Here is a 26,441-nt window from a genome sequence, read left to right as displayed (position 1 = left end):
TCATGTGTCATATTTCAATTTTCCTGAATATCGTCTTTACAGAGAGCGAGTTCATGCTTCCAAGGATGAGAATGATCAAGTTGATGGTGAGAATAATGCTGCTTCAATGACATAATATGGTTCAGAAAGCGCTAGTGCTTCAATGACACAATATGGTTCTGAAATACAAGTTGCAGAAGCACTGGAAGCTTGGATATGGTATTTGGCTACTGTTTGATCATTACCGCACTCCATTGGATCAGATATGCAGAAGGTATGAATTGAAACTTGGGAGAATTGTATTGCACTTAGTAGTGCTCTAACTTATCAAAGTTCTGCAAAATCTTAACTAGTTAACAGACTTAATAGTATGCAATGAATCTTCCAAGTTGTGTTCTTTTTGCTAAGTAGACAAGGTGTGAATTTGTCTATTGTCGGCTTCACACCACATAAGATGTACAAGTATGGAGCAAATGGTGAAACTGATCATATGTTGGAATACCATGCTACTTTTGATTTTTCATAAGACTCCCATTGAGTAGAACTTGATGATGATTTCTTGTGTACACGCCCAGATGGCGAGGGCATATTAGTAGAACTTTATTATGCCGTGATATTTTGTATCGACATATGATTACAATATTTTTGATAACTTAATGTGAATATATTGTATGCAAATGGATTGCTTATATATAATATGATATATATATTTAGTATTATGAGGCATTAAATGTAATTTAGTTTGATTATTTGTCAATCTACAATATATATATATATATATATATATATATATATAATTTATGAAATACAATCACGACACACGAATGCCTGTCATCTTTTTTAATGACGTGTGCTTCAATGACACGCAATGTAAGTCATACATGCGTGTCATTAATTTATGACACACAAATGTGTGTCATCTTCATTCATGACGGGGGCTTCAATGATGCTCAATGCGCGTCATAAATGTGAGTCATAAATGCGCTTCATAGATTTATGACACACATTTGCGCGTCATCTGATATTTATGTCAGTGGCTTCAATGACGCGAATTTGTGTGTCATCTGCACCCATAGATGACACGCAATGCATGTCATTAAAGGGGTTTTTTCTAGTAGTGGTTGGAAAGTTGTTTGAAAACCAAATTGCAAATTTGGTAAACCTTGAGGTGGAATTCGAAAGGTCCCAAAACTTTGGGGACTTGTTTGTAAGTTCTTAAATGAAGAAGTATTATTTGACTAAATTATGGAATACTAGAAAATTTATTAGTATGCTGAATTTTAAATTAAATATTGAGTTGGAATTGAATTACAAATTTATAAAGTTAGGTGGTTGAAAATTAAAAGTTAGGAAAGTTTGAGTTGAAATTATAAATGTTTTTTGAAGTATTTATTTGAGCATTTTAGTAAAGTGCTGGAATTTTTATAATTAATGCGCAATGATTTTAATGGTGAATGACCATTATGAACTAAATGGAAAAGGTTGAGGAGAATTCTAAAAATAATTCACAACTTGTGGCTTATTTGTGTAAATTAGCAAAATATGAAGGTTTATGGATGAAAATAAATATTCATGGATTTGTATGAGTATTTTTTGAAGTTAGAAATTATAGTGGATATATGGTTGTTGAGATATTGTTTTAATTCCAATTTTTATTTTATAAATTTCTGAATGTTAAAATCAGCTTATATTAGTACGATACTAATATGTAGTTCGAACACTTTTTGTTATTATTTGGTATTGTAAGACCACGTTAAATCTAGCAGTCGGGACTATTCGAAAGGAAAAGAAAAACACGTGATTAGAAATATCGCATAAAGGAATCTATAATGAGGCAAAGGTGAGTGCAGTTTATTTATTTAATTATTACGATCGAAGACGACTTGCGATAAGTCATTCTCATTTCAAATTTACAGTATGATTTATAAAGTTTATAAAGAATATTTTTATAATATTTTATGTCAGTTTTATGAGTGATTTAGGGTATGAACTGCCCAAGCATGATATTTTGATTATGGATTTAATTATGATACATGAGCTCATTGTATGTATAATGAGAATTATTGGTATACTTGGCATGCCATTAGTTGAGTATTTATCCATTATCAGCTTTGATACATTCTTGTATCAATGTTATCAGTTATCATATCATCTTTTGGTACATTCATGTACCAATGTCCAGCACCGTTGGTGTTCAGGTTATGATTGTACTGAAGTGCATCATATCTCAGTATCGGTTACGATTTGCACCGTGTTATGCATAGTGCACACCTTACTCACGTATCTTATGTTCTCATAAATATGCATTAGGGTATGAAATGAATATGCAAGTTGTGAATGATTTCCAATTGACAGAAAGCATGATATGCTTATTTTATCAAATATTGTTTATCAGAATATTCATGAGTTCATGACTTAAAAGAAATTTCAGGTCTTAGTGAAGAAATCAACTTGGATAAGTTAGTTTGCCAGTTTAATGTTTAATTCAAATTATTTTATTTATGTTTATGATATTTTCAGATTTTTCTCACCTTAGATTATTACTGCCTCACTAAGTTATACTTAGCACGTGATGTTTTTCATGCATAGGTTCTAATAAGGATAAATACGAGCAGTAAGGAGCAACCGAAGCATCTTTTTGGAAAGACACACATATCATCAGTATTAGTAAGACATCTATGATGTTACTTTTGACTTTTAATGGCATGTATAATTATTTTAGTAGTTTCTATTTATCGTATTTATTTTAAATAGTCTGTAGTAGTAAACTAGAACTATTTTAGTTTATTTTACTTAGTTTAGTTTTATCAGTATTTATGCATGAAAAGAAATATTATATTATTATGTTTTTAAAAGATTTTACGAAAAGACATGGTTTGGTAAAAAAATATTGATTAACAAATGGACTTATTTTCCTGTGACAATTAAATTATTTATAAGTTGAGATATTCTTAAAATAGATTTTAAAGTTAAAATAGAATTGTTTCAAAATGAAACAAAATTTTAGGCAAGTTTCAGTTGAGTGAATGTTTTTAAGTTGATGTGACATCTTTGACTTGTACATCGAGATGTATATGGTTTAAGTGTGTTAATTTATTGGTACTAGAGCTGCAGGTTTAGCCGATTCTTGGCCTAAACCGAGCCTATTTTATATCAGAAATATGTACATGTCACTAGGATGTCAAAATTACTGATCTGGTATGGTCTGATGATTTTATTTAGGATGTTGCTCCTTACTAACGCAATTTTATGTGTTTGTGGTTAGATTTTGAATGTGGAGGGCAGTAGAAGAGCTACCGAATAGGAGGTTCCTGAGGGAACCGATAATGGAAGTAGTAATGAGAATGAGCATGGACCTCATCAGCAGGGAGCACAAGCACAACAGGGAATGCCACTCTTGATCAGGGGAATTTCTTGTAAGCTCTTGAGGCTATATTGGAAAGATATTAGCCAACTGCAGCAGCTCCCCTTCCTCCGTCTCCACCTCCACCTCCTACTCTTCCAGCTTCGAGAGTGTCAATTCCAAAAGAATTAAAGAGTATGAGAGCTTCTGAATTTAAAGGTGAAACAAATATGGCCCAGTTGTGGCCAATATATGGTTGAATGATATGAAGATTATGTTAGACAATATTCATTGTTCTGATGAAGAATAATTGGAAGGGGTGGCTTCATTGTTGAGAGGACATGCCAGGATTTGGTGAACAAATATTACGACACGTGTCCCTTCAGATCATATTTTTTGGCAGTTTTTCTTGGAGGCTTTCCAGAAGAAATATATTGAAAAGTAGTTTATTATTAATATGAAGCAAGACATTTTCAATCTGATCCAGGGGAACATATCTGTTTATAATTATAAGTGTGAGTTTAATAAGCTCACCTGATATGCTTCGGAGATGGTCCCCACAGAGAGAGATGTATGTCAGAAATTTATTCGAGGTTTTTGCCCCGGATTAAGGGAACTGTTGTTGACTGCCAATTTGAACACCTTTCAAGAAGTGGTAAGTAAAGCTAAGGATCTGGAAATGGCACAAGAAGAAAGAGTTATGTTTGATCAGAGGAGGTAGTCAAAGAGATCAGGAGGATTATCTTTATTTCAATCTAAAAAGAGGTCGAGGTTCAGTATATCAGTACCAGATTAAATCATAAGTTGGTACTTCTAGTTGTAGATGATTTGAGGCTAACGTAAAAGGGTGACAAACACAGACAATGACTACAGGAGCTAGTAGATCAACTCAGTCTCAAGGACAACACTCATTATGTACACATTATGGAAATGATCATTCTGGTGAATGTAGAGCAGGATCAGGAGTTTATTTCCGATGTGGAGACCCTGGTCATTATATTAGAGACTGCCCGATGATATGAAAGAGATCTGTTCAGATAGAGAGATCAGTGGCAATGCCTCAGAGAGGTGGTTAAGGTAGAGGTAGAGGGAGGGGATAATCAGATACAACCTCCAGTTTGATGTCCGAGCTCCAGCCAGAATTTATAATATCAAAACCAATGAGGATCGTGATGACCTATAAATCATAGTAGGCACTTTCTATCTTTATAATGAGCATGTTTTGGTTTTGGTTGAGCCAGGTTCTACATTCAAATATTAACTCAAAATAGTTAAAAATAAAAATATTCAACTAGAACCCATTAATAGTGAGATAATAGCTGTAAATCCACTGGGTTATAGTGCTAGAGTTACACAGATTAACAGAAATTGTCTGATATAGATTCAAGGGTTTGTATTCTTGGTAAATCTTTTGGAGTTACCGTTTAACGAGTTTGAGATTATATTGGGCATGGATTGGTTTTCTCGGCATTATGGTTGGGTAGATTATCGCATGAAGCGATTATTTATAAAGGATGTAGAGGGTACCAAGATAATAGTAATTGGTAAAAAAGCAAAATCTTTGCCCAATGTGATATCATCAATGACAACAACGAAAATGATGGAAAAAGGTTGTACAACTTTCTTAGCAAATGTGATTGATACCCATGTAGATACTCGATTTGTCCGGGGTCTTATTCGAAGTTAATTCGAATTTATTATTATTAATGTTGTTATAAGTAATTATATTAAGTAATTAAATAAATAATAATTAAAATGCACTAATATATCATTATGGTACAGGCCTACATCAACTTAAAACAAGCTGGACCAGACAGGCCCAATTGCAAAACTAAACCATTAGGGTTTCTACTGAAGAAGCACAGCGCCACCTTGAACCGCACGATCTGAGGCTCTCATCTAACGGTTGGAAATGAATGGTGAGTGATTTAGGGTTTTTTGCCCTATGTCTAGCGCCGCAGCAGGAGGGCCGTTGGATCTGGCTCCACGATCCAACGGTTCCCAGCCCCCTGTGATTCCCGAGCCGACTGAAGACTCACGTGAAGCCACCACCGCATTTCCAGATAGCGCACGACCAACCGAGCAATGGCTCAGCTACCCACAGCTGCCGCCCGTGATCTGCTCTCGCCAGTGCCCTGCAAACACACGAAACAAGAAGCAGAACAGAAGGCACAAAAAAACAGAAAGAAAAATCAACTAGAAATAGCAGTGAAAACGAAACCAGAGGGAGGATTTTTTTGGGGAGGTCCTAGGAGTTATCAGTCATCACCCAAAAAAAAACGTTTAACCCATCAGCTATCATCGAAGAAAAAAGCACAAAACTAAAAAACGAGAACAACAGAAAAGAAGAAAACTGGAAAGAAATCTAAAACTAGAAATATAAAGGAAAGGAAGGGGTAAGGGAGAGCCCTCGGTCATCGGCAAGGGAGAGGAACAAAAAAAGGAAAACACCAATCCCTCAGTCAAGAAAAAAAACAGAGAATACAACCCAAAAAGAACACAAAAAAAAACGAAATACCAGCAACCAACCATAGAACACAAACCCAAGGCAAGACACTTACCCTTTCGATCCAGTAACTTTCGTCACTAGAAATCCACACCCGTCTGCGATAAGGTAAACCTTTTGCTTCCCGTTCATTTGGAGTCGTGCATGTCGGTTTTAGGTCTCGAGCTTTAGGGATTTGGAGGGTTCGGTGTAGATTTGGTCATATGTTGGCCGGGTAGTTGGATGGTGGCTCTCATCGAGTCTTTTGGGGAAGAAAAAAGGTCGCGATGGCCGTGGTTTTTGTAGGTTTACTAGGGGTGAAGCCGGTTGGGTTTTCAAGTTTAGTTTGGGTTTAGGTTGCCGGTTTAGGTTGGTACTTGAAGGGGTTCTCGTCGGGGTCGTTTGGAGGTAGCAACCACGGCGGTTGCTACGGCAGATACCAGGGAGGTCTTGGGCTTCGTCGAGGGTTAGGAGAGAGTTTGAGGGAGAGAAGTTGAGAACGGCGGGGGGGGGGATAAGTTTGCTAAAATGAAACTAAAGGGAAAATGAAAATTAGGTTAAAAATAAACCAAAGGCACCTAATATGTTCAGCTTCCAAAACGACGTCGTTTGAACCCGAGCCTAGGAGAGGTTTAACCACGTCGCGGTCCCTGCAGTTCTCAACTGTTTTGTTTAATCCCCGCTTTGATGTTGTGGAAATCTTAAATTGGGCTCTCAATCTTATGTTTGCTACATTTTAGTACGAACCATGTTGTTTAAAGTTTTTCACAGTTTTATGTATTTGACTCTTAAATTTCAGGACATTTATTTTAGTCCATCTCGTTTGTTAATTCATATCTTGTGTTATTTATGTTCTGGCCTGTTGTTTCGAGTTCTTTTATTTTAGCCCTATGTTTTGTTGTGTTTAAATCTTTGTCGTCTTAAACATTCGACATCCGCATTTTTGTATGTTGCATTTTAGTCCTGAGTGTGTTTTGTTCTTTTGTTTTTAGTCCCTTGTAATGAGAATAGTTTCATTTCAGCTCTTAGTATTCAGTACGGTATAATGCTAGCATTTCTACCTTAATTGTATTTTATTCATAAGTAGGATATTAAAGTTTAATTTAAATATAATTATTTTCTGAAATCTTATAATTTGTTATGCTATGTTTTCGTTGGTTGTGTTTAGGCCATCTTTGTTCATTAAGTATAGCTATGTATAGAGTGTATATATATATATATATATATATTTAAATGTGTATGGGATCTTTATTGAGATATCACATTCCGAGCATGTTGTTAGCGTTCGTATATTTAGGTGTAGCTTTTATGCATGTTTAGCCTCATGTGCATGACTCGATCTAATCACATAATCGGAATTAAGGGTAATGCCCTTTTAATCTAAAATTATCAGAATGACTTTCCTTAACTTACTGGAAGGTCGTTATTGATGATTTTAAATTACAGTATCCCGTCATGTCACTAAAATTTTGATTCTCCACTTTAAAATTTGGGAGCGAAAGAAAAGGAAATATTCGACTATTTAAACTTTTCGAGAAAAGGTCGTTAGAACTGAACTAAAGATCTGGTCCCGATATTTTAAATAATCGAATATTCTTTATCTTTCTAATGACTTGGTAATTTTAAATTAAATCTATTTTGTTGCTTTGAATGTTGCAAATTTGCATGTTTGTCGTTTAAAGGGATCACTAATCAAATCAAATTTGAACTTGTGAAATTCGTTGCAAAGAAATTAATTAATCGACTAGGTACCGATTTAGGGCGTTGTGGGGGTGCTAATCCTTCCCCACACGTAATCGACTCCCGAACTCAGATTTTGATAACGCAGACCTCTACTTGTCGTTTTAATTAAAATTAATTTTATTTAAAATGACAAAATGCTTTTGGGTGCCCAATCACCCTAATCAAAGATTGGTGGCGACTCCTCGAACCTTATATTTTACCGTAACGGAATTTCCAAATTTTCGAAACGAGAGGTTTTCTAAAAATCACATTGTTTTAATTAAAAATCCAATTGAAAGATAATAATTAAAAATGACGCGGTTTCAAAAATCTCCCCCCCCGCTCGCGTAAAAATCGTTTCGACAGCTTGGCGACTCCGCTGGGGACTTTTTAGAGAGTCAGGCCTATAGTCGATTAATTAATTGTCTTTGCAAACGAAAGTTGTAAGTTCATTCAAATTTGATTTTTGATCCCTGATTTGTTTTAAATTGTTGTTTGCATTTTAATTTGCGTTTTAATTAACAAATAAATAGTTGTACTAATGTGTGATCTACATGTTTTCAGTTTTCTGACTTTCACTTTAGTCTATTGTTTCTCTTGGATCGAGGCAAAGGATTATGAGTTTCCCCACTGTTGCTGTAAACCTTTAATATTTAGAGCTTCTAACTGTGCTCTGTCCCGTTAGGTAGGGGTGAAAGCTACGCTTACGTGAGAAAAATTACTTTTCTCCGCATGGGCTTTAGCTAGTAACCTCTGGGATACATGCCTTATGTTTACGAGTGAAACATTGAGTTTCCTCGCATGGACATAGGAAAATGTATCCTCTCGAAATTGAACTTGATCCGTTTTAAGCCTATAATGGGCGAGGATCGAGGGTCTGGCAAGCCCAAGGGGGCACCAGCAAAGGACAATTCGAGGACCCTTTTAGAAATACTGAAACTCTGCCATCTTATGTTGAATCTCTGTCCGCAGCACAAAGGGGAAACTCATTCTAACTTTTCCTCGAATTTATTTTTTTTGGCAAAAAGTATGCGAGCTAGAGATCATGTGGTTAGGTTATTTTTCAAACATGCATGTGAATTAGATACCATGCGGTTAGGTTTTTTTAGGAGTAACAAAACATGTGGGTAAATATCATGTCGGGTAGGATCTACTAAAGCATGATTCGGTAGACGCCATGTTGGGTAGATACCATGTGAATTAGGTTTAGGATGTATATTTTCTATCTTCATGTGTTTGTTTATTCTTTGACATTCATTGTATATACTAACACAGTTTTATTTTTGTTTGTGTTTTATTTATTACCGCTGCATTGCATCATCATTCATGAAGAAAGGTGTTGATTCACAAGGTGGTCATAAAAGTAGAAGGCGATCATAAAATGGACAAGAGCTTTCATAACAAGGAAGTGGAAACGCAGAAGTGAGGTCGTGGTCCGAGGAAACTCAGAGGAAGAAAGGCGACAGTTTGACTGAAGATTACATATCAGTACTACCAGAGGTTGCTCCGGTCAGTCTAAAGCAAAACGATTTGCAAGAGTTACGCGAAATTTGGGAAAGTTGGAATTCTGAGGTGAAATACTCTTTCTGGCAAAAGTATGGTGACATCGCCCTTCTGTTGTATGTGAAAGTAAACGAACCCCTAATCAAAGCTCTCGTCCAGTTTTGGAATCCCGCGTATAGCTGCTTCACTTTCCACAAGGAAGACATGACTCCCACGTTAGAAGAATACACCTCCTTGTTTCATTTCGAGACGATACACTTGGACCGTATCTACTCAAAAGCCTCAAGGACCCAATCCTTTAAGAGCAAGCTCGCAAGGATTACTGGGATGGGAGAGAAGTGGGTTGCTGATCGAATCCAAAAGAAGGAGAGTCCGATTGCTTCCCTTGGTCATGCCTCAAGGAGCTTATTGTCAAGCATAGCGATATCGAGAAGAGCATGGAGATGTTCACCTTGGGAATTTATGGTTTGATGATTTTCCCGAAAGTTCTTTATCACGTGGAAGCCGCAGTGGTCGATTTATTCGAGCGTTTGGAAAGGAAGGTAAACCCTGTTCCTGCGGTTTTGGCTGAAACATTCAGAGCACTTAGCAGTTGCAGAAGAGCTGAGAGTAGCCGCTTCACCGGGTGTGTCCAGCTGCTTACTGTTTGGATACGCAGTCACTTCTGGAAAATTGACCGAGAGTATAGTCGACGGTTTTCTACGGCCTATTCACCCTTAAAAGATTTCCTCACTAAAGAGTGGCCAGAGCATCTCACCAGGAAAGATTGGGTTTCACTCTTCAGAAATTTACAGGAACATGATATAGTGTGGCGTGTCCCCTGGTTAGCTTTTGTGGATGTGTTGTACAAATGCGGGGATTCCGATTGGGTAACCCTATTAGGGTTATGGGGTGGAGTAGGATGCGCCACTGATGGTACTGAGACAATTTGGGGCACGCCAATTCATCCCAGCTACATCCGGTCTGAAGGCATCTGAATTTGTGTACTGTGGAGATCACTACAAGAAGACTGCTCGTGCAATGTCAGAGGCGTGGAAGTCAACCTTTAGAACTGATTCATAGCAGCTGAGGTCATGCTGACCCCAGACTACGTGGCATGGAGGGCGGCGCGAAAGAATGATATCCTTCCGTTGGCGGATCGTGACCAAACAATTCCTTTGGAAGTACAGTTTAAATACGTACCGTCTAAGTTGGAGATACTGAAGAGTGAATTCGAAGCGGAAATCGCCAGGAAGGAAGCGAGTGTGAGGCCCTTAGACAAAAGAATTTCATGTTGGACATCGATAGGGGGTTCTATAATACACAGTTTGAGCTTATGCGCAAGAGAAAGGATGAGGTGGAGGCCAATCTCACTAGTTTACAGAGCGATTACCAAAAAATGAGTCGAGCACGGGCAATTGCTGGCCTCGGGAGAACTTCAGAGCAGTGGCGGTTAGAGCTCCGGGCTGAGAGGGATCGCCGAGTTAGAGACGTCAGAGCCGAGAGAGAGCACCGAGTCAGAGAAGTAGAGACAGAGAAGAAGAAAAGAAATCAAGAACTTGAGTCCGAGAGAAGGTCCTGGGTTAGGGCATTGAAGAGCGAAAGGACAGAGGCTAAAGAGTTAAGACAAAGGTACACCTTGAGCAAGAAGCGAGAAGAAGAATTGCATGCTAATATTGAAGAACTCAGAATGAAGGCAAATAACATGCAACTTGAACTTGAGGTTAGAAAGCAAAGAATCGACGAGCTCGAAACTGAGAAGAGGCAGAGCAAAGAAGAGCTAAAATTAGAAAGGCAACATCGGGAGAACGTGCTCCAAGGCAAACAGGATGAAGTATTCCTCTGGATACAGAGGTGCGGAGTAAAGAACGAACGGATAGAGGTACTCAATCAAGAGATGCACGAGATGGAATCAAGGCATGAGGAAGAGTTAGCTCGAGCCAAGGCAAAGAATGAAGAGTACAGTGCCTACGTTATGCAGCTTGAAAGTTCCTTATCTGCAGAAAAAAGTCAGCGTTGCCAAGTGGATCAAAGGGTTAGCCTCGAGGAGAACGTGCTTTGCAAAAGAAGATTCATGATTTAGAGGCTGCCTTACGAAGCTGCCAGACACAAATCGCTGGTCTCGAGCGCACCGTCCAAGGCACCAGACTGCAATGGCAAAACTCAAACGATCACTTTAGAGACTGGAAGACAAACGTGAATCACGTGATCCGAGAGACCATGAATCAGTTAAGCGGCGTTGCGAGGCAGTTGGGAGAGATGGACCTCCAAGCAAAAGTCATCCAGAGCTATGCCAATCCAGCATCAGGCGTAGGAAAGAGGGTCGATTGGCTTGTCAGTCAGATAGTAGAGCTGAACATGAGAGCTAGGCCATTTCTGTAGTGGACTTTTCTTGTAAAGATGATGCTTTTGTCCTAAATGAAAGTTGTTCTAAGACTGATCGTCTTATGAATCAATGTCTTTCTGCATGCATTTGCATTTTATTTGCAATTTAAGTTTTGTATTGCATTTTTATCGCACTTCACATAATTTGCATTCATCCTCAAAGCATTAAAATTAACAATAAGGGATACATTACAGAATACTGGGAAATTTCAAGCATCACTATAACACAAGGAAGGCCATGGATGATAAGATTGCTCAAATAGAAAGAACTCAATTGCAGTTGCAAGATGATCTGAGAAAAATGCAAGAAGATATGCTTAAGGCTCAAGAGGATATGTTGTCTAAGTTGGCAAATATGCTAGGAGGGAGAAATCCAGAGCACGGAAAGGCCCATGAGCAAACAAGTGAAGAACCACTTACCCCCCAGGGTTTACCCCGGTACAGTCTCCGAATATCCAAGGAACATCTGTCCATACCAAAGTACACATAAATCCTGACGGCATGCAGTGAATCCGCAACCTGGATCTTGTTCGCATCCCGAAGAAAGCCCATATCACCAGGTCCCGGACCTTGATGAAGAAGCAAAGAAGAGCGAAAACAAGTTGTTGCAGGAGCAATATAAGCAGCTAGCAAATGAAGTACAAGCTATGAAAGAAGATACCAGCTTGTATGGTCTCGACGCTAAGGAACTGAGTTTAGTTCCTGATCTGGTCCTACCTCCCAAGTTCAAAACTCCTGATTTCGAGAAATACGACGGTACCCCAATGCCCTTCTGCCCATATCACAATGTTCTGCAGGAAAATGACTGGTTACGTAGGGGACGACCAGCTGTTGATCCACTGTTTCCAGGAAAGCTTAGTAGGCTCAGCATTGCGATGGTATAATCAACTAAGGAGAGTTGATGTCAGGACATGGAAAGACCTGGCCAAATCTTTTCTCGACCAGTATAAACATGTGAAGGACGTCAGGCCTAACAGAATGGTGCTGCAAGCAATGGAGAAGAAGCATAGTGAAAGTTTCAGACAATATGCTCAGAGGTGGAGAGAGATAGCAGTACAAGTCCACCCACCGTTGGTAGAGGAAGAAACGAACCTACTTTTTGTTAATACCTTGAAGGCTCCATTTTTCTCACATTTTGTTGGTAATCCTTCTCGAAGTTTTGCTGATATAGTTACGGCGGGAGAAATGATTGAAATGGCGATCAAAAGCGGGAAGCTTGAGGGAGGAGATTCCAGCAAGAAACAACCGATGAGGAAGAAGGAAAACGAAGTCAACAAAATAAGGCAGTATGATTCCCATAATATCACAGTGTCCCGACCACAGGGAACGGTAGCATCACCCCAAATTGACAATAGGCAGGGGGCAAGAGATCCAAGGAGAGAGAGGCCTCAATTTGATCCGATTCCCATGACTTATAAGGAGTTATTCCACGAATTATATGATCGACATGTAGTCTCACCTTATCATGTGGACCCTATACAACCCCCGTATCCCAAGTGGTATGATGCTAGTGCTAAGTGCGAATACCATGCAGGGGTTTCCGGACATTCTATTGAAAATTGTCCCGCTTTCAAAAAGGTCGTCCAAGCTCTGAGAAGAAGAAACGTCATCAACTTTGGTGACGGTGAACAGCCAAACATAGCCCAGAATCCATTGCCAAACCATGCAGGAGCCGGGATTAATGCAGTCGCTGAAGAGAAAGGAAAAACGACTGTAAAAAATGTTAGGGAGGTGATGTCACCCATGTCTTGGGTGTGGCGCCAAATGGTCAAGGTAGGACTATTAAAGACTAATCTGCCACGTGAACGTTTCAGTAACGAAGAGATGTGCCACTACCATAACTGCACAAAACACAGTATAAACAGTGTTCTGATTTCTTAGGGCTGGTACAAGAGATGATGGATAGTAAGGAAATCGAGTTCTTCAAAGAAGGGGCTGAGAAAGAAGAAGCGGAAGTTTACGCCTCTGAGGGATCATCCAAAGAGGTCTATAGTGCTAGTTGTCCCCTCGTCATTACTCCCAAGAATCGAGTGGCTGAGAAGGTAGCTCCAAAGGTGATTATTACACCTCCCTCTCCGTTCCTGTACAAAGACAATAAACAAGTACCCTGGAGATATACTTGTCGAATAGGAGAGGTGACAAAGCAACAGGAAGGGGTAGATGAAGTGGGACACATGACCAGGAGTGGTAGATGTTATCACAAAGAACCTGAGAAAAAGATTGCTGTCGAGAAAGGAAAAAGTATCGATGTGCAGATAAGAGAAGATGAACCCATCGTCAATGAGCCAGTAACGGAGAACGAAGCGATGGAATTTTTAAAATTTCTGAAACATAGTGAATACAGTATTGTTGAGCAATTGCACAAGCTGCCGGCCCGTATTTCTGTCCTATCACTTCTTCTAAGTTCAGAGGCTCATCGCAACGCCCTGTTAAAAGTTTTAAACCAAACATTTGTCCCGAAGGAGATACCACAGAAAAGCTAGACGACTAGTTGCCAACATCCAGGCCGATAATTTTTATCTTTTTCTGAGGACGAGATCCCTTCTGGGATGATTGGCAATCATAAGGCCCTACATCACAGTTAGGTGCAAAGGGCATGTTCTATCCAGAGTACTGATAGATAACGGTTCGGCGTTAAATGTGATGCCCTTGGTGACCCTGAAAAATTGCCAGTGGACAGCACCCTGATGAGAAGCTGTCAAAGTGTGGTTCGAGCTTTTGATGGAACGAAGAGAGAAGTTCTAGGCAAGATTGATATCCCTTTGACTATTGGCCCGGCGATATACGAAGTGGAGTTTCTTGTGATGGACATCATGCCTACATACAACTGTTTATTGGGAAGGCCCTGGATTCATCAGGCCGGTGCGGTTCCGTCAACGTTGCACCAAAGGATAAAATTTGCAATGGATGGGAGGCTTATATGCATTCATGCTGAGGAAGACATTATTGCTTCGGTTTTACTACTGCTCCATACGTTGAAGTGGAAGAGCAAGCTGTTGAATGTTCTTTCAGATCGTTGGAATACGTCAATGCCATGTTTGCGGCAGAAGGAAAGAAGATCCCGAAGCCTAGATTGTCAAACTGCACCAAAATGGGGCTTAAGCTGACTCTCGGAAGATGAGCAAAAACTGGCAAAGGGTTTGGACGTCGGTTGCAAGGACTGGTGGGCCCAATCTACCCTGTAACTAAAAGAGACAGGTTCGGTTTAGGGTATCAGCCAACTTTAAAAGAAAAAAATGAGAAGCATCAAGAAGATTCAGGAATTGAGAAAGGCAAGATTGACTGGTGAGGACCCAAGCTGGGAGCCCATGACATTCCCGCCATTGAGCAGCATTTTCGTATCAGGAGGATATATGTTTCAAGGGACTTTGGAAAGCAGTAAAGGGATAGTTGAGAATGCCTTGGAGGACTTGGGCATTAATGTCATAACCGATGAGGAGTTCAAAGAAATGAGAGCTATGGGCATTTACCCTGCGCCACTGGGCTTTGTGTTGAACAACTGGACTGCGGAGGAATTGCCCGTAGTTTACAAATCTTTTGCAGAGTAATACACTGGAACTCTTCCTATTGTTCATACCCTGGGACAGTAGGTGATTTGATGTAAAGGGTTAAGTTGTGTGTTTTACTTGCTTTCAATAAAAGATGTGTTTGTTAATTCCCGAATGGCAAACACTTCCTCATGCATTTTTGTTTGAATATACACATATATTATTTCTTTCTATTTGTTTATATGGGAAAAGATTCTCCCATATGTATATATGTATATATCTTTTTTCGTTATCCTTTCAGGAACTCAGATATCAATAATACGAATGCTAATGACTCTGACCCGGAGATTGATTTCGAGATGCCCATATGTCAAGGGGATATCGAAGGTTGTGATGATGATGAGGGATGTGAACCACCCTCAGAATTACTAAAGATGGTGGAACAGGAAGATGAGCAGATCCTGCCTCACGAAGAGCTTACAGAGATCTTGAACCTGGGTACAGATGAGGATAGAAAGGAAATAAAGATTGGTACCACCCTGTCTACTGAAGGGAGGCAAAGCTTGATAGAATTACTTCAAGAGTTCAAGGATGTATTTGCTTGGTCATACGAGGACATGCCAGGGCTGGATACAGAATTGGTTGTCCATAAGTTACCAATAAAGCCTGATTGTAAGCCCGTACAACAGAAACTGAGAAGAATAAGACCCGAGATGCTGCTCAAGATTAAAGAAGAAGTGAAGAAACAATTTGATGCTGGGTTTCTCACAGTGGCCAAATATCCTGAGTGGGTAGCAAATATTGTCCCAGTACCAAAGAAGGATGGGAAAGTACGAATGTGTGTCGACTATAGAGATCTGAATAGAGCTAGTCCAAAGGATAATTTTCCTTTGCCACATATAGACACGTTAGTGGACAATACTGCTGGAAATTCCTTATTCTCATTTATGGATGGTTTCTCCGGCTATAATCAAATTAAAATGTACCCGGAAGACATGGAGAAAACAACGTTTATCACTATGTGGGGGACGTTTTGCTATAAAGTCATGCCATTTGGATTAAAGAATGCAGGGGCGACCTATCAGAGGGCCATGGTGACGTTGTTTCATGACATGATGCATAAAGAAATTGAAGTCTATGTCGATGATATGATTGTCAAAGCCAAGACGGAGGAGGAACATGTCGAGAATTTGAGGAAGCTCTTCAAAGATTAAAGAAGTGCCAACTAAAACTTAACCCAAATAAGTGTACTTTTGGGGTGACATCGGGAAAACTGTTGGGATTCGTAGTGAGCCGAAAGGGAATCGAAATAGATCCCGATAAAGTAAAAGCCATTCAAGATTTGCCAGCCCCAAGAACACAGAAAGAGGTTCGAGGATTTTTGGGGAGGTTAAATTACATCGCTCGGTTTATCTCACAGCTGACCGAAAGATGTGATCCCATATTCCGCCTTCTTCGTAAGAATGATTCAGGAGAATGGAGTGAAGATTGCCGAGAGGCTTTTGAGGCAGTAAAGAGATATCTTTCGAATACTCCGATCCTAGCGCCCTATCCCAGGAAAGCCTTTAATTCTTTACTTGTCCGTTTATGACAATTCAATGGGATGTGTGTTGGGGCAACATGATCAAACTGAGAAGAGGGAGAGGGCTATCTATTATCTCAGTAAGAAGTTCACTGAGTGTGAGGCCAGATACTCACCAATCGAAAAATTGTTGCGCTTTAGTGTGGGCTACCAGAAGACTTAGACAGTATAGTTGTATCATACTACCTGGCTCATATCTAAGCTGGACCCTTTAAAGTATCTAATGGGGGTACCTGCATTGTCTGGAAGGTTAGCCCGTTGGCAAATCCTGTTGTCCGAATTTGATATCCAGTATGTAAGCCAGAAGGCAGTTAAAGGGAGCGCCATAGCAGAATTCATTGCGAGTAGGGCTTCAGAAGAATATGAACAGTTGAATTTCGATTTCCGGATGAGGATTTAATGGCTATCTCGGAGGAAGAAACAATTGCTCTTGCCGGTAAATACTGGAAGATGAACTTTGATGGTGCTTCAAACGCCTTGGGGCATGGGATTGGGGCAATCTTGGTTCACCAAGTGAAGAGCATTATCCTTTTACCAGTCGGCTCAATTTTGATTGTACAAACAATATGGCTGAATATGAGGCTTGTGTTATGGGTCTTAGAGCAGCTATTGAACTCAAAGCAAAAATGCTGAAGGTATATGGGGATTCAGCTTTGGTAATTTACCAACTCAGAGGTGAATGGGAACCAAAGATCCCAAACTTGTGGAATATCGTAAATTAGTTATGGGACTTATTGAAGAATTTGAAGAAGTGACTTTTAATTACCTCCCCAGAGAAGAAATCAAATGGCGGATGCCTTGGCTACTTTGGCAGCGGCCTTTAAGATGAACGAGCATTCAAATATGATGCCTATTGAAATGAAGGCTTATGAATATCCAGCCCACTGCTTTGACATTGAAGAAGAAGATGATGAAGGACCTTGGTACTATGATATCCCCAGTATATAAGATATCAAAGTTACCCCGAACAGGCAACTGAGAATGACAAAAGGACCATTAGAAGAATGGCAGCAGGGTATGGCTTAATGGTGAGATCTTATAAGAAAGCATGGATCAGGTCTTATTAAGGTGTGTGGACAATAAAGAAGCGAAAATGATTCTTGAAGAAGTACATGAGGAATATGTGGCACCCATGCTAATGGGCATGTAATGGCCAGACAGATTATGAGATTTGGGTATTATTGGTCAACTATGGAGATTGATTGCATCAATTATGCCCGAAAGTGTCACAAGTGTCAGATTTATGGGGATAGAATGCACACCCCTCCTCATCCGTTGCATGTGATGACAGCTCCGTGGCCGTTTCTATGTGGGGCATGGATGTTATTGGGCAAATTTTTCCAAAAGCGTCAAATGGTCATCGCTTCATTCTGGTAGCAATAGATTACTTCACCAAGTGGGTAGAAGCAGCTTCCTATGCAAGTGTTACCCAATCAACGATATGTAGGTTCTTGAAGAAAGAAATCATCTGCCGATATGGCTTACCAGAGAGAATCTCTGACAATGCGTTGAACTTAAACAACAAGATGATGAAATCTGTATGTGAGCAATTCAAAATAAAGCATAATTCCACGGTTATCGCCCAAAGATGAATGGGGCAGTGGAGGCGGCTAATAAGAACATTAAGAGGCTTATAGAGAAGATGACTGAAACTTATAAAGATTGGCATGAGAAGTTGCCATATGCTCTGTTTGCCTATCGGACTTCTGTACGAACGTCTACTGGGGCAACTCCGTTTTCTCTAGTTTATGGATGGAAGCTGTCCTCCCTATTGAAGTGGAAATTCCCTCGCTCCGGGTTTTATCAGAGGTGAAGCTAAATGAGGCAGAATGGGTACATGCCAGATATGACCAATTGAATCTGATTGAAGAAAAGAGATTGAAGGCTATTTGTCACGGTCAGATATACCAGAAGCGGATGATACGAGCACATGATAAGAAGGTTCGCCCTCGAGAAATCCACGAAGGAGATTTGGCTCTCAGGAGGATATTGCCCATTCAAAAAGATTTCCGAGGGAAATGGATGCCCAAGTGGGAAGGACCCTATGTTGTCAAGAAAGTTTTTTCTGGGGGAGCCCTGGTCTTAAACTGAGATGGATGGGTCTGAATTACCTCATCCAGTGAATTCTGACGCAGTTAAGAAGTATTTTGCTTGAAGAAAAAAGAGAAGAAAAAATGAGTGAAAATGAAAAAGAAAAAATAAAAAAAAAAAAATAAAAAAAAAAAAAATGGAAAAAAGGAAGGGTTCAAGATGAAAACTCGAAAAGGGCGTCTTGAAACCAAAGGAGGTCTCGAGTCGAAAACCCGCAAAGGGCGACTTGAGTTTTAAATTCAGAGTTCGTGCATGGTGGATAATCTGAATTGTTTTTGGAAGTAGGAAGCTCCTGACATGGGTGACGACAAGGCCATTGGGGTTGAGACCAAAGATCAATGAGTCTCGATGAGGACAACCAGAGGAGGAATTGAATGCACGTGAGATTCAATATTGGTTTATGGCATCCAATAATGGGAGATTTGGGGCTCAGAAAGAGTTTCGCACTCTTAGGTGTCATCACCATTTTGGAGGTCCTTTTGACAGAAGCTACTCGAGTCATTCTAACGGCGTGCCAGTTCAAAAGCATTTGTGTTATTGATATTTGAAGACACCTATCCTTTTGTTCTTTTCCGATTAAAAGTTTGTCATGTAGTTGCCTAAAAAATTCTTCGCATTTATATGAATAAAGAGATATTTTCCCTTCTTAATTTCCCTTTTACAAGCATCTAATCTTGAGAAAGTTAAAACGCATAGCTTAAATGGTGGTACATGAGATCATTTTGTATTATTATGCAAAAGGTTCTGGAAATGCATGTATTCTGAAGCTAGCAATGGTTTTACCCATAAGCTTGTATGGTTGGGAAAAGCTAAAACTTTGGAATTCATAGAAAATCACAGCCATTAATAGATGACCAAGGATGTTGTCATTTATCAAGAAGATTGGTCAGGGGTACTGGCAGGCCTCAAGAAAGAAAGAAGTCAAAGTCTTGTCAAGCCAAAAGTTATAGTATTGAGCACTGGGGTGAACTGGTGAAATGCTCTATGCCCAAAGCGAAACCGAGTTCCACTGAAATCAAAGGGGATATTCTTTCGAAGAAGAAGTGGATTAAATTGCATACATCGTAGGCATGAATAGGATCATGACATTGCATGATTATTTTAAATGTTTGCAGATTTCCCAACGATAATCGAAGATTGATCGAGTCTTATACTCTCTGAAGAAAAGGGAGAGACGCGATTGTTGAAGATTGTTCGAGTCTTATACTCTCTGAAAAAAATAGGGAGCAGACACGATTGTTGAAAATTGTTCGAGTCTTATACTCTCTGCAGAAATATGGAGCACACGATGGATGAAGATTTCGAGTCTTGTACTCTCTGAAGAAATAGGGAGAGCAGACGATTGTTGAAGATTGTTCGAGTCTTATACTCTCTGCAAAATAGGGAGCGACACGATTGATGAAGATTGTTCGAGTCTTATACTCTCTGCGGAAATAGGGAGCGACACGATTGATGAAGATTGTTCAAGTCTTATACTCTCTGAAAGAATGGGGAGCAGACACGATGAAGATTGTTTGGGTCTTATACTCTCTGAAGAAATAGGAGCAGACAAGATTTGTTGAAGATTGTTTGGGTCTTATACTCTCTGAGGAAATAGGGAGCAGACACGATTGATGAAGATTCTTCAAGTCCCTACTCCCTAAGAAAGAGGGAACGAACCCGTTGACAGAAGATTGTTCGAGTTCTATACTCCCGAAGAAAGAGGGAGTGAACTCGTTCGCAGAAAATTGTTCGAGTTCTATACTCCCTAAAATGAGGGAGCGAGCTCGTTTTCCGAATATTTTTAAGTCCACTATCCCAAAGTTGCAGAAACGGATTAATCTTTCGATATTTCATGACCAGACAAATTGTCCATCTATTGATCTTTGCTCTATTCTCGTTACACGACAATGAGCAAAGAGGGGCAGCTGTAGACGCTCAATTTGTCCGGGGTGTTATTCGTGTTTAATCGGGTTTATTATTGTTTTTATTGCAATTTCGGGTATTAGCATAAATTTGGTATTATGTAGTTATATATATATATACGGATAGTAATTAAATAGTTAAATAATTGAATAATTAAATATATAAATATGCCCTAAATATTGCCATTTGTTACAGGCCGAACCAAATAATTAAAATACAACAGGCTCAAGCCCAAAGTAGCAGCCCATTTGAGGATACCCTAGACCCGTTAGGGTTTCCTGTCACCATCTCCATGCGCAGCTGAGCCTCCACCGTTGGATCTGGCTTCATGATCCAACGACTCTCAATCCTCCCAGAAGCCTCCACCGTTAGATCGGGTGATCCAACGGCTCCTAACGCACTCGGAACTCCAAGACAGCACGAACGAACCAACCGGGTGCTACCCACGTGAAGTCTCTCGGGACTGTTCCCCATCGCCTGTGCCCAGGCTGCTCGCCCGTGACTTGCTCGCTCCAGCCCTGCAAACACACCAAACGAGAACAGAAAACAGAAAAGAAGAAAAATGGAAAGAAATCTAAAAACTAGAAATATAAAGGAAAAGAAGGGGGTAAGGGAGAGCCCTCGGTCATCGGCAAGGGAGAGGAACAAAAAAAGGGAAACACCAATCCCTCAGTCATAAGAAAAAAACAGAGATACAACCCAAAAAGAACACAAAAAAAAAACGAAATACCCAGCAACCAGCAACCATAGAACACAAACCCAAGGCAAGACACTTACCCTTTCGATCCAGTAACTTTCGTCACTAGAAATCCACACCCCGTCTGCGATAAGGTAAAACCTTTTGCTTCCCGTTCATTTGGAGTCGTGCATGTCGGTTTTAGGTCTCGAGCTTTAGGGATTTGGAGGGTTCGGTGTAGATTTGGTCATATGTTGGCCGGTAGTTGGATGGTGGCTCTCATCGGAGTCTTTTGGGGAAGAAAAAGGTCGCGATGGCCGTGGTTTTGTAGGTTTACTAGAGGGTGAAGCCGGTTGGGTTTTCAAGTTTAGTTTGGTTAGGTTGCCGGTTTAGGTGGTACTTGAAGGGGTTCTCGTCGGGGTCGTTTGGAGGTAGCAACCACGGCGGTTGCTACGGCAGATACCAGGGAGGTCTTGGGCTTCGTCGAGGGTTAGGAGAGAGTTTGAGGGAGAGAAGTTGAGAACGGCGGGGGGGGGGGGGATAATTTTGCTAAAATGAAACTAAAGGGAAAATGAAAATTAGGTTAAAAATAAACCAAAGGCACCTAATAGTTCAGCTTCCAAAACGACGCCGTTTGAACCCGAGCCTAGGAGAGGTTTAACCCGTCGCGGTCCCTGCAGTTCTCAACTGTTTTGTTTTAATCCCCGCTTTGATGTTGTGGAAATCTTAAATTGGGCTCTCAATCTTTATGTTTGCTACATTTTAGTACGAACCATGTTGTTTAAAGTTTTTCACAGTTTTATGTATTTGACTCTTAAATTTCAGGACATTTATTTTAGTCCATCTCGTTTGTTAATTCATATCTTGTGTTATTTATGTTTCTGGCCTGTTGTTTCGAGTTCTTTTATTTTAGCCCTATGTTTGTTGTGTTTAAATCTTGTGTCTTAAACATTCGACATCCGCATTTTTGTATGTTGCATTTTAGTCCTGAGTGTGTTTTGTTCTATTTTGTTTTTAGTCCCTTGTAATGAGAATAGTTTCATTTCAGCTCTTAGTATTCAGTACGGTATAATGCTAGCATTTCTACCTTAATTTGTATTTATTCATAAGTAGGATATTAAAGTTTAATTTAAATATAATTTTTTCTGAAATCTTATAATTGTTATGCTATGTTTTCGTTGGTTGTGTTTAGGCCATCTTGTTCATTAAGTATAGCTATGTATAGAGTGTATATATATATATATATATTTTAAATGTGTATGGGATCTTTATTGAGATATCACATTCCGAGCATGTTGTTAGCGTTCGTATATTTAGGTGTAGCTTTTATGCAGTTTAGCCTCATGTGCATGACTCGATCTAATCACATAATCGGAATTAAGGGTAAGCCCTTTTAATCTAAAATTATCAGAATGACTTTCCTTAACTTACTGGAAGGTCGTTATTGATGATTTTAAATTACAAGTGTATCCCGTCATTGTCACTAAAATTTTGATTCTCCACTTTAAAATTTGGGAGCGAAAGAAAAGGAAATATTCGACTATTTAAACTTTTCGAGAAAAGGTCGTTAGAACTGAACTAAAGATCTGGTCCCGATATTTTAAATAATCGAATATTCTTTATCTTTCTAATGACTTGGTAATTTTAAATTAAATCTATTTTGTTGCTTTGAATGTTGCAAATTTGCATGTTTGTCGTTTAAAGGGATCACTAATCAAATCAAATTTGAACTTGTGAAATTCGTTGCAAAGAAATTAATTAATCGACTAGGTACCGATTTAGGGCGTTGTGGGGGTGCTAATCCTTCCCCACGTAATCGACTCCCGAACTCAGATTTTGATAACGCAGACCTCTACTTGTCGTTTTAATTAAAATTAATTTTTATTTAAAATGACAAAATGCTTTGGGTGCCCAATCACACCCTAATCAAAGATTGGTGGCGACTCCTCGAACCTTATATTTTTACCGTAACGGAATTTCCAAATTTTCGAAACGAGAGGTTTTCTAAAATCACATTGTTTTAATTAAAAATCCAATTGAAAAGATAATAATTAAAAATGACGCGGTTTCAAAATCTCGCCCCCCCCCGCTCCGCGTAAAAAATCGTTTCGACACATTGAACGTTTCATGTTTTGTTCTCGATTTCATTGTCTAATGTTGGATGGAGCCCGAACAAACACATATTGTTCCCTGTCTCAAGGGAGGTCTCCGCCATTAAGGTCTTCAAATGGAGGTTTTGATATATATCCACCAAAAATCAGAGGAAAACTTTTCCCCTTATTTAGTGACCAAAACATAAATGAGGTTAAAATGGAGTGATAAAATTTATAATTTACCCTGTTTTAAACATTAGAAAGCGACGTATATATCCATTTTTAAATAACCTCTCTTTTTAAAAATAAAAATTAAAGCCAAACATTAGAAAGCTACGTGGATTCTTAACCCTACCTACCACCGTCCCACTTTTTTATTATTTATTTTTCGGAGGGAGATTACTTTATTTATTTAGTCATTCATGGGGAAAGCTGTCGTCTTCATGAATAAAGAAAACATTTAATAAGTAATATAATAAGCTTAATATAAAAAAATAAGTGTTAAAATTATATTTAAAATTAATTTTAGTGTTCAAAGATTTTTTTTTTGTTAATAATAGTTTTCTATAGTTTTTTACGTTACGTTTTTAGATATATATTGTTAAAAAAATTGTTAATTGACATATATCACGTCTAGATTTAAAAAAAATTTTATTTTTAAAAAGATTGAGTGTCATGTATCACTTAAGATTTTTTTAAATGTAGACATTTAAAAGTGTAATGGAGAAACTTTAAACACATATTTTTTAACGAAAAATTATTTAGATATTAAAACGATTTTTGAGATATTATTTAAATACTTACTTTTGTAATAGGCCATATAATAATAATAACCCTTCTACCTCCCACGTCCGACAATTTTCATGAAGACCCGTCGTTTGCATACATATTTATGTATTTTCTCAAGGATAAATTTACTTGAGATTATTTAAATACGATGATTTGCTTTCTCTTCTTCTAGGGTTTTCACTAGAAACAATCTCACTTTTTTTATTAAAGTTTGTGTCGATTTATATAGATTAGATTTTTTTTTTTATTTTATTAGCTTACGACGATATCATTGTGATATTGACTATCGATCATCGATTTTTTTTCTTTTTAATTTTTAATAAGAATAATTTTATATTTGTAATATATTTTTCTCTTCGATCGTTTGACCGCTCTTTTCGCTTCATATTTTTCAGAATAGAATTTGACGATTCAACGACCTATCAAAATGACACTTATTTATAATCTTGCTGACATTTCTTGCTATGAAGTCAAGTTTGTCTACACACCTTTTATTGATTTTCTATCTTTTCATCCTATTCTATTTTCATTTTCAATTTTCAATTTTTTCATTACATCATAATATGATTTCACTTTTGATTGTATTTGATTTTTTAATCGATAGAATCAAAATGGGATATATAAACGAAAGTTCTGTTTATACGAAAAATCTTTCGATTAACCAACTAGTTACGAAATTGCGTTGATAGCCTCTACTCGTGTCCTAACTTGTCTGAGAGCTAGAATTGCCTCAATTGTTTGCCTCTTTGCCTTAAACTTTCCTCAAGTTAGCTTCCTCTGTTTCAAGAGCTTGTTGAGCTCTTGTGGATCAATGCCACTACCCTTCTCTGCATCATTTAATAAAATAGTGATTTCATTGTTGCGTATTCTAGCAAAACCACCATCAGAGCCATCATTAACCATTGGTCATTAAAGTGTATTCTCAAAACACTATATCTACATATGTGGCAATAGGCACGTGATTTGGTAATACATCAATTTGTCCTCTATTAATAGATAAAATGATTTCTATCACTTATGAATACCAAAAAATTCGATTAGGGGTAAGTACGCAAAGATTTAAGGTCATTTCTTCAATTTGCTCTCAATTTCTAAGTTCTACCATGCTAGGTTCTGATTTGCGGTTCTCAATGGTCTTTCAATAGTTTAATCTCTTTTTTAGTTCATCTACGGATGCAATTAAATTATTAGTTATTTATCGTTCGAGTCTTTTGGTTGAGTTTTAACCTTTTTCATATATGATCTTTATGTGATCTAAAGTGACTAGTTTCTTGTTTCAACATTATTGAAAATGTCCAAATTATATATTTAATTTACGATGCTAGTTATAGACCCTTATTATAATTTTGAATATTTTTACATTTAATAAAACTAGGAACTTTTCAAAAAAAATGTGATGATTTTATTTAATTAGTATTTTTTGTAATGCTAATTAGTCATGTATTATTAATATTAATAGAAGAATATGTTAATAAAATTAGTATATTTTATATTTAATCCTCGTTACTTATTCATTCAATTAATTTAATTTTATTTTTTTATTATTAACTTAAATCTGATTTTTCCCTCGATTTCTTAAAATAAAAATCATTAAATTTAAACAAAATACATTTTTGCCTGCATATTCATGTAATATATTCTCCGTTTTATAATCCAATTTTTATATTGATAATCTAATTTTATATCGATTCGAATCAAGATAAGTTACATCAAGCGTCGATAGGGGTAAAGGTTTCTCTGATACTTTCAAATATACTAAATTGTTCGATGATCAAGTGATCAAAACACGATTATCTTGTTCAATAAAAAAGGTTTTCCGATATAAGAGTAATTAAAAATGGATCGATATATTTAAAGACAAGGTAGATTAGTTTCGCTCTAAAAACACAATGATTATATCGTTAAATTCGATGGGAGAAAATATATCAAAAATTTGAATTTAAATTTTTATAAATATAGTTTTATTCATGTTATGCTATGGTATAATATAGTATTAATAATATTGAATTTTTTTTACCAAAAATAATATTCAACGATTGATAAAATATCATATATTTATTGTTATTTATAAAAAAAATCATATATTTATTGAAATATTTTAGTTAATTAATTGACTGTTTTATGTCAATATAATTTATTTATTAAATCAAACGAAATAAAAAATTGAAATAAAATAAATAAAATAAACTAACAAAAAAGTGAGAAAGTTACACTAAAGTCCACGAAATATGCACTTTGGATTCCCCGAAAACGGAATCCATGTCATTGTTTTTATTTTATGGGAGAATGACCTTTCTGGTCCCTAATTTACTAATTTAATTATTTTAGCGAGTAAACTTTTAATATATATTTTTAATTCTCAAACTTTTATTTTTTTATCAAACTAATTCAATTATAATATAAAATATGTTATTTTATTCT

General features: G+C 37.9%; 1 long non-coding RNA gene across 1 annotated transcript; it reads left to right on the top strand.

Annotated features, from left to right (window-relative positions):
• The first annotated feature begins 163 nt into the window (after nt 1–163).
• LOC120182675 lies at nt 164–18,114 on the top strand. Its single transcript, XR_005521854.1, has 3 exons — nt 164–253; nt 13,128–13,132; nt 18,104–18,114. It is a non-coding gene; the product is annotated as an uncharacterized LOC120182675 (long non-coding RNA).
• Nucleotides 18,115–26,441: the final 8,327 nt, after the last annotated feature.

This window comes from Hibiscus syriacus, unplaced genomic scaffold (genome assembly GCF_006381635.1).
Source record: "Hibiscus syriacus cultivar Baekdansim isolate YM2019G1 unplaced genomic scaffold, ASM638163v2 tig00112731_pilon, whole genome shotgun sequence".
NCBI lineage: Eukaryota > Viridiplantae > Streptophyta > Magnoliopsida > Malvales > Malvaceae > Hibiscus > Hibiscus syriacus.
This window is presented reverse-complemented; position numbering and strand designations above follow the sequence as displayed.